This window comes from Canis lupus, chromosome 21 (assembly GCF_048164855.1).
Source record: "Canis lupus baileyi chromosome 21, mCanLup2.hap1, whole genome shotgun sequence".
Classification (NCBI taxonomy): domain Eukaryota; kingdom Metazoa; phylum Chordata; class Mammalia; order Carnivora; family Canidae; genus Canis; species Canis lupus.
Window position 1 is genome coordinate 30,155,581 of NC_132858.1, and position 16,974 is coordinate 30,172,554.

The 16,974-nt window shown below is 49.2% G+C and overlaps 2 long non-coding RNA genes across 4 annotated transcripts; one reads left to right on the plus strand and one right to left on the minus strand.

Annotated features, from left to right (window-relative positions):
- Positions 1-4,733: 4,733 nt before the first annotated feature.
- LOC140612933 (uncharacterized) lies at positions 4,734-13,499 on the minus strand. Of its 3 annotated transcripts, none has more exons than XR_012014057.1 (5): positions 13,268-13,499; positions 9,498-10,751; positions 7,414-7,522; positions 6,772-7,320; positions 4,746-4,914 (listed from the first exon to the last, which is right to left on the minus strand). It is a non-coding gene; the product is annotated as an uncharacterized lncRNA (long non-coding RNA). The 3 variants fall into 3 exon arrangements; XR_012014058.1 differs by having other exon boundaries at positions 4,753-4,914; positions 7,203-7,320; positions 13,268-13,497; XR_012014056.1 differs by having other exon boundaries at positions 4,734-7,320; positions 13,268-13,496.
- On the plus strand, positions 13,456-14,626 carry LOC140612934 (uncharacterized). The gene is made up of 2 exons (XR_012014059.1): positions 13,456-13,781; positions 13,989-14,626. It is a non-coding gene; the product is annotated as an uncharacterized lncRNA (long non-coding RNA).
- The last annotated feature ends 2,348 nt before the right edge of the window (positions 14,627-16,974 follow it).

A 16,974-nucleotide genomic window follows, 5' to 3' on the forward strand; every position in this document is an offset into this window, starting at 1 on the left:
CCCACGGTGCCCCCTCTTCCCTCTCACCCACTGCCACCGCAAGGTGCACCTGTTTTATTAAAATTAATTCCCGGCTTTGCAAATAACAATAGATCGATATCTGCACTTGAGTTCCACCCTCCCCGGGACCACACTGCTCCAAACAACAGTTTTTAGAGAGCTGCAACACAAAAGATACCGCAGTCAGCTCAAGCAAGGGGTTATTTTTAGATCAGAAAAAAAAAAAAAAAGAGGAAAGGAGGGGAGGGGGGAAAAAAAAGCAGTTCTGGGTTTTGCAATCTAATTTGGTCCCTTTTCTTAAGGGGAAAAAAAATCCCATCAATGGCATTTTCCATACAATCTGATTCCTATTTGGCTCCTAGAAAAAGAAGCAGAGATCTAGGGCTGAAAATTCTGGAGTTTTATGGCTGATTCCAGCTAGTAGCCTTTCTTCACCAGGCTCCAACTGAATTAATTTGATACTATTTTTGAAAGTCAGTGTTTCTAAGGGAGACCTAATGACGCACTGACGTCAATGCAGGTCAATAGCACACACTGCTGGAACTGGGCGTGCTACACCGAGCCAGAGCTGGAGCCTTTTCAAATAGCCCCAACTCTGCAAATATCCCAGTTTTGCAGGGGTGGGGGGGCGAGAGTAGGGGGGAAGCCAGGGTTTGAGTAGCACGGAGACCCCCAACACTGCCCCCACCCAACGCCTTCGGAATTGATGCATGTTTTCCTGATGCAAAAAAAGAAAGAAGAAAATCCACACAGATACAATCAGACGCACTGCAGTGCCAAAAAAAAAAAAAAATCATACCTGTCAAAGGGACTGTATGTGATCCGTGCACACACACATTTACGTTCAGAATGCAATGCATATTATTAGGGTCTGTCTATAAATAGATCCCGGGAGCGTGTGCATGGGGACTCGGTCCCCAAGCCCGGTTTTTGAACGTGGGCGATGAGTTCTTTGCTCTGATCAGTTACTCGGGAGGTGCCTGGAGGTGTGGGGGTGGGCACGTGGGCGGGGGGCTGCCTCCTTCTCCTTCCCTCCGGCTCCCCCTCCTTTCCCCTCTTTTCCTCTCTCCCCCTCCCTCCTCGCTCACCTCCCCTCTCCTCGCCCTCCATCCCTCTCTCATTTCCTCCTCCTCTTCTTCTCCCTCCTTCAGCCTTCCCCACCCTTTCTTTCTTTCTCTCCCCCTCCCTCTCTCCTCTCCTTTTCTCCCCCTCCCTGCCTCCCCCTCCCTCTCCCTTCTCCCTCTCCCTCCAAGTCTGGCACTGAACGCGAACTGTTTTGCTTTGCTCCGGGAAGAGTGCAGACACAGAACGTGAAATCCCGAGCTTTTTGCGTGGTGCATTTAAAATGCTTCCTTATTTATATTACCCTCATTCCCCCACCCCACCCACCCCCTCACCAGTCCTTCCAAATTTCCCTAGAAATCTATGTAGAGCGCGCGGAGGGGAACATTTGCACAAAAAGTGAAGGAGCTCGCCAAGGTAGGTTCTACCATGCACTGTCTTGTGTTTGGCTTTTGCAAAGTTTATGATGTCAGTTGGTGGATGTTTGGAGGAGTAGGTCTGTGTGACTGGCCATGATTACTGCCTTTTTTACTGAACAATTATATTTGTACCAATTGCCTAGACTTCTCAGGCAGGATTTCTGTGGTTGTGTGTATGTGATTTTTGCAGGAGGCAGGCCAGTTGGAAGAGGAGCCTGTGGTGTTAAACTGGGGAGGGGATGCTCCCCCGCACCCCCCCATCCTAATGTTTTGTTGGGGGGGGGTCGAGGAGGGGGATGCTGTAGTGGGCAGGTGCTTCTCCCACTTTTGTCCGATTTTGGATTGATTCTCATTCACCAAGTCTCTTCATTCTTGTCATCATTTTGCCCATGAAAATTTAGTTGCAAAAAAGGGCTTCATGAAGTCAGAGCAAAGTGGGGGAGCGTGGGGAGAGGCAGGCAGGGCCTGCCGGTGGTGATGGTAGTGGTAACATTTCTTGCATAGAGAATTTAATTTCTCTTCTCATGATTTGGGGAAAATGCTAACTCTTTAATGGGTGCGATCGGAAAAAAAAAATTTTTTTTAAAGCCCCACTAGTGGGTAAAATGAAATTTAGAAAAACAGAAACAAAACACATTTCCTTTGCAAGAGCAAAACCTGCTACAGCTCACAACCACCTGTAGAGGGAAATCTTTATGCATGATTTCTTGGGGCCGGTCGGGGAGAGGAAAACCGCCTGAAAAGGCGCCTGGCAAACTTTGCAGCCTGAGGACCGCAGAGGCTGGACGGGCAGGGGGGGGCTGCGCGGGGGGTGGGGGGCGCTGGCCAGGGCCTCTCAGCCGCACAGGCGGCCTCCTTGCCTTGGGCGCCAGGTCCCCACGGGCGCGAAGGGGACCCACTGCTGCCGGGGCGCAGGGCCTGCGGGTGGGGGTGCCTGGGAGGCCGGGCTGCGCTCTCCCGCCCCTGGCAGGGTGGCCAGCAACAGGTGGCTCTCCTGGGAGAGGAGTTTGGGCCAAGACTCCAGGGGTTCTCTAACGGGGTAAATCCAGCAGGGCTTCATTGTACGGCCTGAGCCCTTCTTTGTTAGGAAGCAGCTTGGGGGAGAGACGCGGAGCTGGGGAGGGGGCGGGGGCACTTTTGAACATCAGCCATTTGACCTTGGGGGCCAGGGTTCAAATCCTCCGGAGAGTAGAAAAGGCTGAAAAGGAGGTCACGCCTTGGGCGCCCCCGCACCTTTCATTCCGCGCTTTATGTTTCATGGGAAAAATCCAGTGCCTGGTGCTGGCCGAGCCTCGTCAATGGGAATTCCATGTGTCGAGAGCAGGGTGGCTGGTGGTTTTTTTTTTTTTTTAATCTAGGGAAGCAGGCAGCACTCTCAGCGGTAGTACTGTATTTTTTTCCCTACAAATGATCTTCTAGGAAAGCTGAATCACCTCCACTCTGAAGAGCAGCCACTTCTGGGAGGTGGAACACAAATCTCCAGGGGGGGGAATGCACCCCCACACAGCCTTTAAGTACAGACGTGGGGGCACCATTTGACTGTGGAGCCACAGTGCACTGGGGAGCACGGGGGTCAGCGGGCAGTGCACCGGGGAGCACGGGGGCAGTGGTCAGTGCTCCGGGGAGCACGGGGGCTGGGGAGCAGTGCACCGGGGAGCATGGGGGCAGTGGGGAGTGCACCAGGGAGCACAGCAGCCAGTATGCAGTGTACCGGGGAGCACGGGAGCAGGCAGGCAGTCCACTGGGGAGCACAGCAGCCAGTAGGCAGTGCAGTGGGGAGCATGGGGGCAGGCAGGCAGTACACTGGGGAGCACGGGGGCCAGCGGACAGTGCACCAGGAAGCATGGGGGCAGGTGGGCAATGCTCCGGGGAGCACAGCGGCCAGTACGCAGTGCACTGGGGAGCACGGGAGCAGGCAGGCAGTCCACTGGGGAGCACAGCGGCCAGTAGGCAGTGCACCGAGGAGCACGGGGGCTGGCGGTCAGTGCTCTGGGAAGCACAGAGGCTGGTGGGCAGTGCACCAGGGAGCACGGGGGCCAGTGGGCAGTGCTCGGGGAGCACGAGGGCCGGTGGGCAGTGGCTCTCTGCACTGGGCCCGCTGTCGGAGACGGGGTGCTGATTGCCTGTCAAGCGGCGAGTAGCAGCCTGTGCACCCTGGAGCTAGGGGAGCACTGGGCTGGGCCACCGAGGAGGGAGTCTCCTCAGCCAGGGGTGGCACAGAGGCTGGGGGAGGGTGCCTGGAGGTCAGACCCCGGCCGGCAAGCCCCCAGAGCTGGGGTAACCCCAGCGCCCCCTGTGCGACTCTGAAACAGGCCGGCGAGGCGGGCAGGGGACGCAGCTCTCGGACTGAGGCCTCGGGCTAAGCAAGCAGGGGGCGCCGACTGCGACCCCGAGGACCCCCTTGGGAGGAGGGAGAGCGGGCCAGTGCTCCCCACCCACTGCCCACGGCTGCGGAAGCCCCGGCCCGGGCACTGCCCCCCACCTTGTGCCCAGGAAAGACGAGGGACAGCCTTCGACAGCCGCGGAGGCCACTAGGGTCTCTGGCGTCATTCCTCTGGGAAGGCAGTCACTTCTGTTCTTTACCTAAGTCAGCAAATGTGTGTCCCCTTTTGACGGGAAGGGCGAGGAGCGGGTGGCCAGGGCAGCCCTGCGGGTCCTCCCGGGCCCCCAAACTCCTCGGTGTCCCCGGCCACCCGCGGTGCATCCCAGGGACCCCAGAGGCCCACGCACAGCCACCCGTCACGGTCCCCCAGGTGCCAGGTGCCCCCTGGCCTGCGGGGCCTGCGGGGCCGGGACCCCCACGGGCACAAGTGTGTGCCTCGCACGGATTTCTCTGCCCACGCGCTCGCCTCCACCTGCTGTCCCCACTCAGGGCGGGTCTGGGCCCTGAGTGCACCTGGTGACCCTGCGCCGGCCTTGGGTCTCCTCGTACTCATTCAGGAGCGCTGGTGTCCTCGGCGCTGCAGGCCCGGCCGCGAGTGCCCGTAGGCCCATCAGGAGAAGAACCAAGTGCAGCTTTTCCCTTCAGCGCTTTGCATGAGCCCCGGGGCTTCACCTTTGGGGGTTTTTTGGTCTTTTTCACCTTCGTTTCTCAAAAGAAAAATCAGGGCAGGAGCAGGGCCAGCTACATAATTTGTGGGGCCCAGTATAAAATGAAAATGTAGGACTCCTTGCTCAAAAAGCAGGAAAAAAAGTGCTGACAGAGGCGCTAAAACATAAAACTTTTTTCCTCGAGTATTTCTCTCAATTTGTCGTGTTTTTTATTTGCTGTTTACTGTGCTAAATAAAAAATTAAAATGTAACTTATCAGCATGAAGTTTACCATCCATCTTTATATTGTTGCGTGCTACACAAGAGCATTTATTTGCAGACTCACCTGAATTATGCAATTCATATTTCATCAGTCGTACGTGCGTAGGTATCCTGTTCTTACCTGAGTGACGGAAACATTGAACAAAATGTACTCAACTGGTTTTATTTCTTTTTGAATGCAAACATTCTACCAATGCTCTCTGACTTGGGCTCCCTGATGAGGAAAATGACCTATTAGCTGTCCAGTCCTTCCCTTTCCTCCTACATCATCATTTCTGCCATAGATGGGTGGCAAATACGGGGGCGGGGGGGTGCAAAGAAGAAACTATATGTTAGGGTCCTTTGTCCACTAGTGTTGCAAAGGACCCCACTGCTGTCTTTCCACGTTTGAAGCGAGTTCTGGAGCAAGTGGCACTACGTCTCAGTACCGTCAATGCCCCCACTTACTCCCAGACTTGCGTCTCCCTGGCTTTGAGTCTCTTGAGCTCCCACTGGAATTCTCTACCCTCGAGGGACCGCCAGCACTATCGGGCAGCAAGGGATGGGGAGCGTGTCCATGGCGCGTATCTTCTCCACCCGCACACTGTCCACTGTCCCACAGACTTGACTTACAAAACCCAAGTTCAAAGGCAAAATTATCAACTTCAAGACAATGACGTTAGAGTAGTAAACCAAGCATGAAGCCCTTGTGAGCACAGGGCCGTGTATGACCACACAAGTTGCACACCCAAGAAGCCAGACTAGGCGGGAGGAGGTGAGAAGTAACCCAGATACCAGACTGAGAACATTGTTGCTCATGCTCCCTCATCAAGGCAATAATCCCATCTGCAGGAGAAAAAAAACAAAAACAAAAACAAAAAACAAAAAAACAAGATCCTTCAGCAGCCTCCATTTTTGATGCATTGGGATTGTCTTCTCCTCTAACCAAGTCCCACTCTGCGAAAAGCCCACCAGTTCATGGTGACAGTATCACAGCTTGGAAGACAGAAGTCATCTGCTGATCCCTTCTGAGTCTGCCGAAGCCTTGGGTTAGAGCCTGGCCTGGAAATGAAGTAGCCATCCGGTCCCTCCCCACCACTTCTGAGCTTGGCTCCATCAAACAGACCCTTTGCCTGATATGTACTTAGATTTCACCGTCTACACATGAATAAAATAAAACTTAGCTTGCTTCATGAATAACGGTGCTAATCATTTAACGGCAGGTTCTCAAAAATGACTTCGGCAGTAGGTTCAACTGACATCGACAGTTCAACTGACAGTCGGGCTTAAGGCTCAAAGAGTCAAGAGGGAGATAGTCCTATATTATTCTGATGGACCGTAATGGAAAGGAAATTTTCCCTTCTGTCATCAACTGCCTCCTTACCCTCGAAGGAGCAAAGCTAGAGGACACCTCAGGAATGTGAGGTGGACTAGAGTGGAAATCAGATGGCATTAAAAATGCATCCAACCTAGGGAACAAAGACACCGTTGACCCTCCATCGTGGGTTCAGGGGCTTTGAGAATTGTGTTTTCAGCCTTAATCTAGTTTTTCGTTCTTGCGTGGTCCTTTAGGTGAGAGAACACCCCTTTGTGAGACATTTAGCTTAGACTAAGTTACTAGGAGTACCTAGAGAAAAGAGGGAAAGGAATCACTCTTCTGCTTTTGTGTGACCTTTATGGGACTTGGAAGCTGCTACAGCAACAGCCCAGTTAGTGGATGGGAAGGCCAATCGATGAATAATTACTTATTGTTTGTGAAAGAGGCCGGCACAGTGCTTGGGCCATGGTGCGTATTTAATAAACGCTAGTTGACTCTGAGCATGTCTCGTGATTATGGCATATATGGTATGTGCTGCAGTTGAGAGAGCCAAGGATTCGGCCTCAGACCACATAGATTCAAGCAAGCAAGGGAATGTGTGATCTTGAACAAATTATTTAGCTTCATTGTGGCCTGCTTACCTCGCCTGAACAACGGGAGTATTCACACTGTAATACCTACCCTGTCGAGAATGAAGTGAGACATTAGGTGGCTTGTCCAAGAGCACTCTGGAGTATTCCACGTATGTGATACAGGCGTTGCACCGGGCTGTGTGTGCCCATAAGCAGAGGTTACAATTTTTTTTAAATCATGTCTTCCTCTCTCTCCCATCTCAGTTAGCAGAGGTAGACTCTGGGAGGTAGGACTCTCACAGTTTCCTGAATACAGTCTGATGGTGAATAGTTCAAGGTTTGCAGGCAGACAGACCTGGGTTCAGGTCTTGGCTTCTGTATTTGGTTGGTTATGTGACTTATGACAAGTTATTTAAACTTTCTAAGCCTCAGTTTCTTGACATTTAAAATTTGAGAAATAACAGTACCTACCTCAAAAGTATATGATGCTGACTCACTGAGTTAGTGTTATTTCTTTTACTGTTGTTTTCATGATCGTACCTCTGGTCCCTGGTGGAGCCAAGGAAACATTAGAGAAGTGGTGGGAGCACCTTCTCATGGCATGTCGTGCTGTGGCATTTCTACCAGGTGCTTTTCTTTCCTGGGTGGATTCTTCCTCCTGTGAAGATACCAGGGTGTTCTTAGACCTTCCCACATACGCTGGGACTCCTCTTGGGAGATGCTGGGTAAAATCGATCTTTCCCCACCTTACCCTCTGATAGCCAAAGGAACTCTTCTCCATTGATACTGCTAAGGCAGGGAGAGGCCTCGGAAACTTTCCTGGACTTTTTGCTTCAACTCCAAGCCCGTAAGTTCTTTTCCTGAAAAGAGGAGACATCCAGGTAGGGGGAGAGGGGCTCAGTCTATGGTTAGCACAGATCTGGACCTCAACAGTATAGATGTGAGAAGATTATCTGTGTTTGGCTCGATGGAGCCCAGAGGCAAGACTTGAGTTTCCTCCTATCCACTGGGGCAAATCTCCAAGTCCTCCTTGGGCATTGTGAGTGTCCCTCAGGGATTCCTTGGAGGCAAGTATGACCTTCTACTCTCCTTCTAGATCTTGAGTTTCAGTGGCTTTATTCCTAGTGGAGAACAGAAGAAAGTAACCCCTTACCCGGTCCCCTTGGCCTCATGAAAAATTGGGAACTCAACAAAAATGTATGGAGGGTCCACTAGACAGCATGTCATATACTAGGCTCTGAAGATACAGAGATAATTAAGACATGGATCCCGCTTGCCATCATGGCAAGTCTAGAAGGTAAAAAAAGGCCGTTAGCAATTCACATTCTTCCTTTGGTAAGACCTTTACCAACCCTAGGTTCTTAGGAACTTACAAAGCCCTTGCTTGACCAATAATCCACCACAGGCTTCCTTTCCCTGTTCCAGATTCCTCTGTCCTGTGTCTCATTCTGTCAGGAATCCTTTCATCCATGTGCTCATATGAGCATGTTAATTGGTGTGGATATATCATTTGAAATAGAAGAAGTTCCATCCATTAAAATCCACTTTTTTTTTTTTTTGTTCCAGACACTTGGTATGTTTGGTGAGGGGGCCAGGATTTTGTGGCAGTTCATCCTATTTGAAGCTCATGGGATGATTACATTAGGGTTCATGGGTCTCAGAACAATAGGATTTACCCTGACCACTACATCTTGGGTATTAAAAAACCACTGAGCGTGGGAAGATCTGCTTTCCAAGGAGTGGCCTCAATCTAGGACAGGAGTTAGGATCCCAGTTCACTACAAGGGATATTTGCTTCTACTTACTTTTCTATATTGAATTAACACATATTTGGAAAATGAATCATTTAGGGAGAGGATTTTTTTTTAAGGAATAGTAAAATAGCCACTAGCCCTCCCTGAAAACTCCTTTGTTAGTCATTTCCACCAAGGCATGAGGATTTCTCCCACTCTACATTAACCTGCTATTTATAAACTCTCAGAATTTTAAAAGCTTTACCACCTATATTGTGTTCAAGGAATCTGGTGAGCTGAACATTTGGGAGCAGAAATCAATGAGGTCATTCCTTTGGCCTGTGACCTGGGGCAAGGTGACCCTCCCTCCAGGTTTTACTTCCCTTAGACAGATTAAAGGAACACCTTTGGGTTTTTCCCCCTCTAGAAGGTAGGGGCTTCAGTACTCATCAGCGACCACTACATTCTCTTGTCTGTCCCCTGGTCTTCAGAGACTCTGTGATTAATTGGTGGAAGCAGGTGTGTCAGCTGGGCTCTAGTCGAGGTTCTGCTGCCCTAACCTAGAGAACTTAGGTGATTCACTTGGCCTTTCATGACCTCATCTCTGAAGCAAGGGTCAGAGTTGACCAACCCTATAATTTATGCAATATCATGAGTGCTGCTCAGAGCAAGCTGAATAATTCTTGTCCTTACGGAGCTCCTAAGGCGTCTGGAAGAATAAGCATGTATGAGTCTAATGTAAAGTTTGTCCTTGTTACCAGTCTTCCTTTATGGTTGTGGGATGCAGGGGGTCAGTGGTTGTTCAGACCTCAGACAATAGGTTTCCCTGGTCCCACTTGTCCCCACGATGTCTGGCACTCCAGAGACAATTGACAGCAAATACAACGCAAGACTGAATAAGGATTCCTTTTCCCCTGGGACCTATACATGCCCAGCCCCTCCCAGCACTTCAGAGATCTTTCTGTTAAGAAGAGAGACTCAGAACACAAGCCAGGGAGCCTGGATGCAAACCCTGCCTACTAGATAGTTCGGAGACCTCAGACAAGTTCAGTAACCTCTCTGTTTCCTCAATCTATGAGATGGGGATAATAATCGTACCCACCTCCTGTGGTTACAATAAGTAAATGAATACATATGAAGAGCTTAGGACACTGCCTGGTGTATGAAAAGCGGTCAGTTGGATTCTTGCTGTTATTAGCGTTTCCTCTATTCTTAAGGCATCTCTGTCCCTAATATCCCACCCGTTCAAGTCCCTCGTGGGGGACTGTTAGGCATTTGAAGGGGAGTTCAAGGAAAATATAAATACTCTCTAACTAAGCAGGATGCACATGAAGCCAGGTTGCAGAATGATGCAGGCTGGTCTGGTCCCTGCTGAGGGCTTGGTGCATCCATTTCAAGGCCTGGAAGTCAACCAGACCATAAATCCCTAATCGTAATAAGCCCCTTGTATGCATGAGTCTGAGACCCAATCAAAACATTAATAATTCTCCCGAGTTACAATCCAGACCAAAGTTGTGTTTCGATTTGCAACTTAACATATTGTTTGAAGCCCATTAGAACCTCTGTATTTGCTCCTACTGGTGGCTGGCAGCAGCAACTTATTCCATGAGTCAAAACATTTGGTGTCAGTCCTAGAGACATGGAGCTGAAAGGACAAGACAAGACTGGGCCTGAGTCCTCTCTTCTTCCTGTCGCCAGTGGTTCTCAGGCTCTTCAAGGCAGTAGCTCCTTCATTTTTTTTCTCCTCCATGTCATCAGAAGCCTACCTTCTCACTGGACAGCTTCCTTGTCTTGACTTCAAGAGGAGGGTGGGTAGTAGCAGCCAAGCATATGGGGTGATTGAAGGCAGGGTCTTTGTCATCTAGGATTATGAGGAGTACCTCCTGTGAGGTTTGCTCTGCAGCCTGCACTTGCTCTACATGGTCCAAGCCCCCATGTCAAAGGGGCCAACACTAACCCTTAAGCAGAGTTGGGTAAATAGAGCCCAACGAAGTTACAGATCAGGATTGATGAAGTCATGATTTGAGAGCTGCTGATAAAATCCATAGTTTACCTCTCTCTCCCCCAGGTTATTCTTTTTCTTTTCCCCCCCAGGTTATTCTTAATGGCAGTTCCCAAAGAGCCTTTTCCTTACAGGCATGAGCCCTAAAGAATTCTATCCTTGAACTAGGTCCCCAGATGTTGGTCATTCAGTTCATCCCAAGTTATAGAAGTCCGACGCATCTGCCAAAGATGTAACGAGTCCCTCTTGTCCACTGTTAGTCCAGAGTCGAAGGGATTATGTGAGAGAGGGAAGAGGAGGTGAACTGCTTCAGCCTGGTGGTAATTCTTCCTCGTGAGACAGGTCATACTTGGCCTATGAAAAGGAAACAATGGAATGAGAAGGAACATCAGATATTTCCATCGGTCCTGGTTGGGACTTAAGGTGTGCCCAGGTTCCCCGTACTCATGGAAACTTCTAATACCAAAGGGAACTCCACTCTTGTCTGTTCTGGAAAATCCAGCTAGGGCTCAAAGAGGGGCTGCCCTGTATTTCAGGATACCAGCTACTACACTTAACAGCTGTTTGACTTAAGGCAGGCTATTTAGCCTAAGTCCCAGCTCCTCAACTATAAAATGATATAAAATTGCAATAAGAACTGTTTCACTCAGTTGTTGTAAGGATTGAATGGGGTGCTACTTACCTATGAGCACAGTACTTGAGATTAGTAAATACTCAATAAATATTAGCTATAGTTAATCTTGATATCACGCCAGCAGAAGGAGGGAGAGGAAGCCCTCATATATATGTAACCTTCCTATATGTCAAGTCTCTGCCTCATTCTGGGTTCCTCCTAAGCTATGTATCATCCTGTAAGTAGGTGAGGCACAGAGCCCCGTGGGTACCCTAAAAGAAATGAGGCCACTGCTAATCAAAATCAGGCTGTGAGCAGATGTTAATTGTAAGAAAGACTAGAAATATTTCCCACTATCTCTTGGGGCTCCTACTATTGCATTGATTAACTGTGAGCCAGAAACTAAGTGTGAGGAAGAAAGGTCTTGTGCCCTGAGAGTGGGCCACCTGGTTGACTTGAAGAATCTGAGCAGAGAAGGGACGGGGAAAGCTCAGCTCAGATCCTCAGCAGAATCCATGTTGCCCCTTTCCGGCAGCACCTTAGGTCTTTGAAAGACATGCCGTGTCCATCATTTAGCTTCTCATCTACTTGGGTCTAAAGGCTCCTAACAGCAGGCAAGGACTATTTCCTTCACCCTGCTGCTTAACAGTGGCCAGGCTTCATGACGGCCTCGTAACAAGTTTAAAATAAAGGTCCTTCAGTGCCTACAACTCTAGGTATCTGTGGAGAGAGGGGGACTGGAAAGCTAGAGCACATTCCAAATTCCACGGTGAGAGAAGTGTTAGCCTCAAAGTCTCAGCCCCAGATCTCCTTGGTTCAGCCCCAACAGGAACTGTCCTTTCTATACCAAGTTGCACCTGGAGCCCAAGAGTTGAACCTTGCCAAATGGGACTCAATGTGCCTCCCAAGTTCCAGAACTACTGGGCTCTCTGAGAGCAGGATTGGGTTTGGGTCTTCTGCTGAGCACTCTAGTTTTCCCTCAGTAAAAAGGTCTCTGGTAGAGAAAAAGTCTGTGGCCTCTGGGCAGAGATTTGTTTTAGGGAGAAATGAAGCAAATGTAGACTAGAGAAGAGCAGTTTTACCTGGGAGCTCCCTCTACTGGCTCTTTGGTAGAAATTCCTTAGCGGTCCTCCAGCCCTGCCCTGTGGGTGGGGATCCATTTGAGGCATCTGAGCTTCTCGGAGCCTTGAACCCAGGAGAAACTAAGGTAACCTGAGGCACCAAGGAAGATGAGACTCCAGAGCTTGGCCTCTTCTGCTGCCTTAATAATTTCACCTAACGTTCCCTGGGTGCCATCGCAGTGCTCAGGCATCTTACTTGTATGACCTCATTTAATACCACAACCACGTGTGGCGGGGTTTTTACAAATAAGGCAGCCACAACCTAGAAGGTGAAGTAAGTTCCTGGCACCACCAGAGCCCAGCAGACGTCCTGAGGGGCCCTCCTTGTTCTTAGGATTCTCCTGAGTGAAAACTCAAAGAGAAGCGAGAACCAAGGGACCCACGGGAAATTAGAAGTGGATCTTGTTCTCACCACTCAATATAATAGGGGATACCTGGCTATGGGATTGTTCCCTAAAATCCCTGGATTCTAGAGCATTTCGACCTGGCTTTTTAAAAAAAATTCAGCGCATGAGACGATTAAGTACATGATAGTGCTTGCCCAGTCTGTGCTCTCGCTGTGATGCCCAGACTGAAGAACTCGGGGTCACTACCACGGTGCCTGAGAAGAATTCCCATTACAGAGGCGAGGCCTTTTTAAATCTGTGGGACATGTTCACACCTACATTTTAGAAATAAAATCTTGTGAGGTGGGTAAGGCAGGTAGCAGGACGCTCATTATAGAAGTTGGGAATTTAAGATATTGAGTGACATGTTCCAGATTTGGGGTAGGAGCAAATGGCAGAGTCAGGACCAGACCTTCACTCACAGTGTCAGTTCTGACTTTCTGGTTGACGCAGGTTGAAACCGAGGTCCAGACTGGGCTTTTTAACTGCAGAAAATAAAGACAGTGGAGCCACGTCGTTGATCTTTACATATAGATCCTGGCCTGAGTCACTGCTTTCCCTGTTTCAAGCTGGCTCATAATTAAGCTCCCTTGATATTGAGTCACTTGGGAATTAGAAATTCCATGGCCACTTATCTTTCTTAAGGCCCGTCTCTCGCCAACACCCATTTCAAAGGTATCTAGGTCCCTGAGAGAATCCCAAATATTATTTCAACTCTCCTGTACCATGCAAAGATGTAAACTTTCTCACTTAATGCAGAAGAAACTCAAAGCATTTCCACGTTGGTTCTTTCTGGGGATTTGAGATGTGGGCGAGTCACAGGATTCCCGTTCCCCTTTGGGTGGGGTGCTGGGTCCGCAATTTCACTGCTGTATCTCTGAATCTCCATAATGGGACATCAGCCACGCCCAGTTTACCTACCTCCTCCACCCCTACCTCATGATTTTCTGCCGGCTGCCCCTTCTCCCATAGGCAGAGTGATGTCATAATGGGATCAGAATGGTACCTGGTAATAACGCAACAGATCCGAGAGTAGGGTTTCCGCAGCACCTTCTGGGTGCTGTCACTGTCTTAAAGAAACTGGTGCAGTTAAAAATATTCGTCGGTGATGTAACTTCCTGGCCCTGAGCTACCAGTGGAAGCAGGTCTCTCTGGATGGCCTGTTACTACCACAAGCTCTGCTTTGCCAGAAATGTGACTTCTTGGTGATTAAGTTGGTCCCGACCTGCCAATCTAAAGTGAACTCCTATTTGGCCATCTGCTGGTAAGGCTGAGCATCCCTTTATCCAACTGTAGCCCTGAGGATCTGCCCCCTCACCCCCCACCCCAGACCGGGCCACTCCCAGGGAAGGCAAACTAATATCACTGAAGGAGGGGAGGGGAGAGCCTGGAACTGCGTGCTCACAGGGAACTGTGAGTGATGAACTATAGGTTGCTGACGCCATATCCCTTTCATTCTTGCTTGTTGTAGGAGCGCCAGTGATCAAGAGGAGACCAGATGAGTTTTCAAAGCAGTCCTCAGACACCCAGGACCCACCTCATCCTTTGCCTCGTGCTTTCTGCAATGTTGCCGCTTACATTCACTTTCCTCTTAACCCTTCGCCATAATTACCCCGTCCTGATCACCATTCTTCTTCCATTCACGACCCACCCCGCTTTCTCCCGGGCTCCCATTCCATGGGCAGCGGCTTTGCTCACTGTTTGGCAAGTTCCCTGCTGAGTTATATTCAGATGGCTCACGTTAGTTTCCCCTCTCTCCTATCCCCGCTTCATGCCCAGCAGCCCAGCCGTCAGTCCCTAGGTCAGGAAAGCCACAGCCCATCCTAATTGAAGGTGCAAGACTCTCTGCCAGAGCAGTCACACTCAGTGAAGGTACTCAAGGTATCGGGGTGTGACGTAGTTAAAACTAGAAGGAAAGACCAGAAATCCCTTCATCTCAGTCAGATATAGTGAAAGAGCTTATAGTGAAAGACTGTGTGGACTGACTGAGAACGTGGAGGTAGGAAGAAGAGAAGGAGAAAGGTTCTCAGAATTGGACTGCCCCTGAACATAGGATGGAATCATCTAGACTTTTTTTCCCCCCTCCAATTAAATTTGCATTTCATTTTACCACATTGTGATGGCTTCACTCTAGACATTCTCATTTGAGGCCCAAGGCTTTTCTTCATGGGTTCTGAACCACAGGTTCCTGGATGGTGAGGTAAGTGACATTTGCCAGCACTGTCTAGAAGCCCAGTGGTCATGAGATCCACCCTGTTAGGCTGTAAGATTTGTCTGCTGTTGCTTCTTATTGACCCAAATGCCCTTCAGGGATCCCCAGCCAAGCGATAGATGTTAGTCCGGCCTCACAATGCTAATCTCATCCATAAAACAGACGCCAGGATTGACCAAATCAGAATTTGTTTAGGTCATTGTGCTCTCCTTCTCAAAGACAATCACTACAAAAAGTGTGGTTCTTGGAAAACCCACCATACCCAGAAATCATATCCACCTCATTTTATTTCCACTTTTATTGGTAAGCCAGAGCTAATGGAAGATGCCGGGTTATCACAGGTGAGCTGCAAGTCTCTCGTCTCATGACATGATTCAGACTCAATCTGTTACTTAACTCATAGCCTTGCCAATAAGTACAAAAAAACTGGCCAGTCCAGCAAATATGTTAGTGCATTCTTGCTCTGCGCCACAGCCTGTATTTATTGGACTACCAATTAAAGAAATGTGGAGCCCATTTTTTTCCTGTTGGCCTATCAGATATAGTGATCCAAGCAGCTAGTTTCAAGGCATTTTCAACAGTGAAAAGATAAAAAGTGTAGCTAATTCATGAACTCGTGATTGAGCTCTTCCCACCTACCAAATTCACGTATGGTAGGCAACGGTCTATCAACCACAAAATTAGAGCCAAACTCACAGAGGCATCTTGAAGCACCCCTCAGAGAGTTTTTCCCCCCTATAGTCTGTGCTTTTCAAGCTCTGGTCCTCTTCTATTTAGCCTCTGCTAAACTAGAGCATGCTGGCATCCTGAGCCCTACCCCACACTACCTCTGTAGCTTTAGTCACCTATTGTGTGCTTGCTCTGGCTTCCTCGTCTTTGCTTAGATCCTCACCATGAAACCCACTCTAGATATTCCTGGGTGACCCTCTGAGTCCCTTCTCCCAAATGTGCCTTTCATCTGACAAGGCATGGGAAACCCTATCATCTGGTTCTCTGGGGTGTCTAGCAGAGTAGCGTAGGGAGGGAGGAAGGCATTTGAAAGAGCTTGCCCCTTGATAATGAAGGTGTGTGAAGAAGAGATAGTGTCTTAACTGTTCTGAAGTTGAACACTGCAATTGTTTGGAGGTGGAAAGCTGAGAATTTTGAATGCTGGTGGCAACACAAAAAACGGGGGTTGGTGGTGGGATTCTAGTCCCTTTCTTCCAGCGTGCAAGTGGTCCCTAAAAATGTCACTCTCAAACCTCCAAATATGCTGGCTTCTAAGAAGTATTTCCCAAGACTGAATGTACCTCGATCAGGGTAAGTAATGAAAACACGTACTTAACAGGGGAAGGGGATCGTAGAACAGCTTGCATTACGCATGCTGTGGCTCATCTCCCCCATGGTGCTAATGCCTTAGCTCCTGAAGTTTTCAGAATCGGGAACATGAGCAGGGATGCCAGTTTCTAAAGGAGGACAGGAGAACTTGGATCACTGGCCAACCCAAATGCATATTTACTGCTGTTCTCCCCTAAAGACAGCTTTCTTGGAAGACTGGACTGGGGGGTTTCTAACTCCTCCCTAGGGCCACACAAAGGGCTTGCTTCCTCAGTGGAGGAGTAAACATGGCTGGGTGGACGTAAAGTTTGCTGCATCTCCTCTCCACACTGGCTGGCTTTGGATAGATCTCTTGAGTTTTGGATGAGGCTGAGCCAGCAGGTGCTTTCCTTGGTAGACTTGGAGGGGGTTTCTTCTCACGCACAGATTGGCCTTTTAGGGGGGTGGTTCTCCTGGCAAAGGGAGAATGAATCAGTTTCATTATTCAGGCCACTGCTAAGAAAGTCCCAGACATCTGCAATTCTATGCAATGGTGCCTAGAACTGGGATATAAGAGACCAGGCCCTGGAATAGAGGCCCCATGATGGAGTGGTACAGGCATGAGTGTTGGAGCCACGCAGATATGAATTTTATCGGATACCAAGTTTTACCAACTTCAAGCTTTAAGGCTTTTGGACAAGTCACTTCAGCTACCTGGTTTCCATTTCCTTAGCTTTAAATTGGGAAGAATAATAACTAATATTTCTGGAGTGATTTCTGTACTCAACAACCCAGTTGGGTTGGTAACATTGTTATGATGACACCCATACAGTTGCCTCAAGTATTGGATCATTTATGTAAAAGTGCCCAGCACAGTGTCTGTCACAGTGCTGGTGCTCAAAACCCACTGGCTTCTTTTTCCCCTGCTCCATCCCTTATTTAGGTTCAA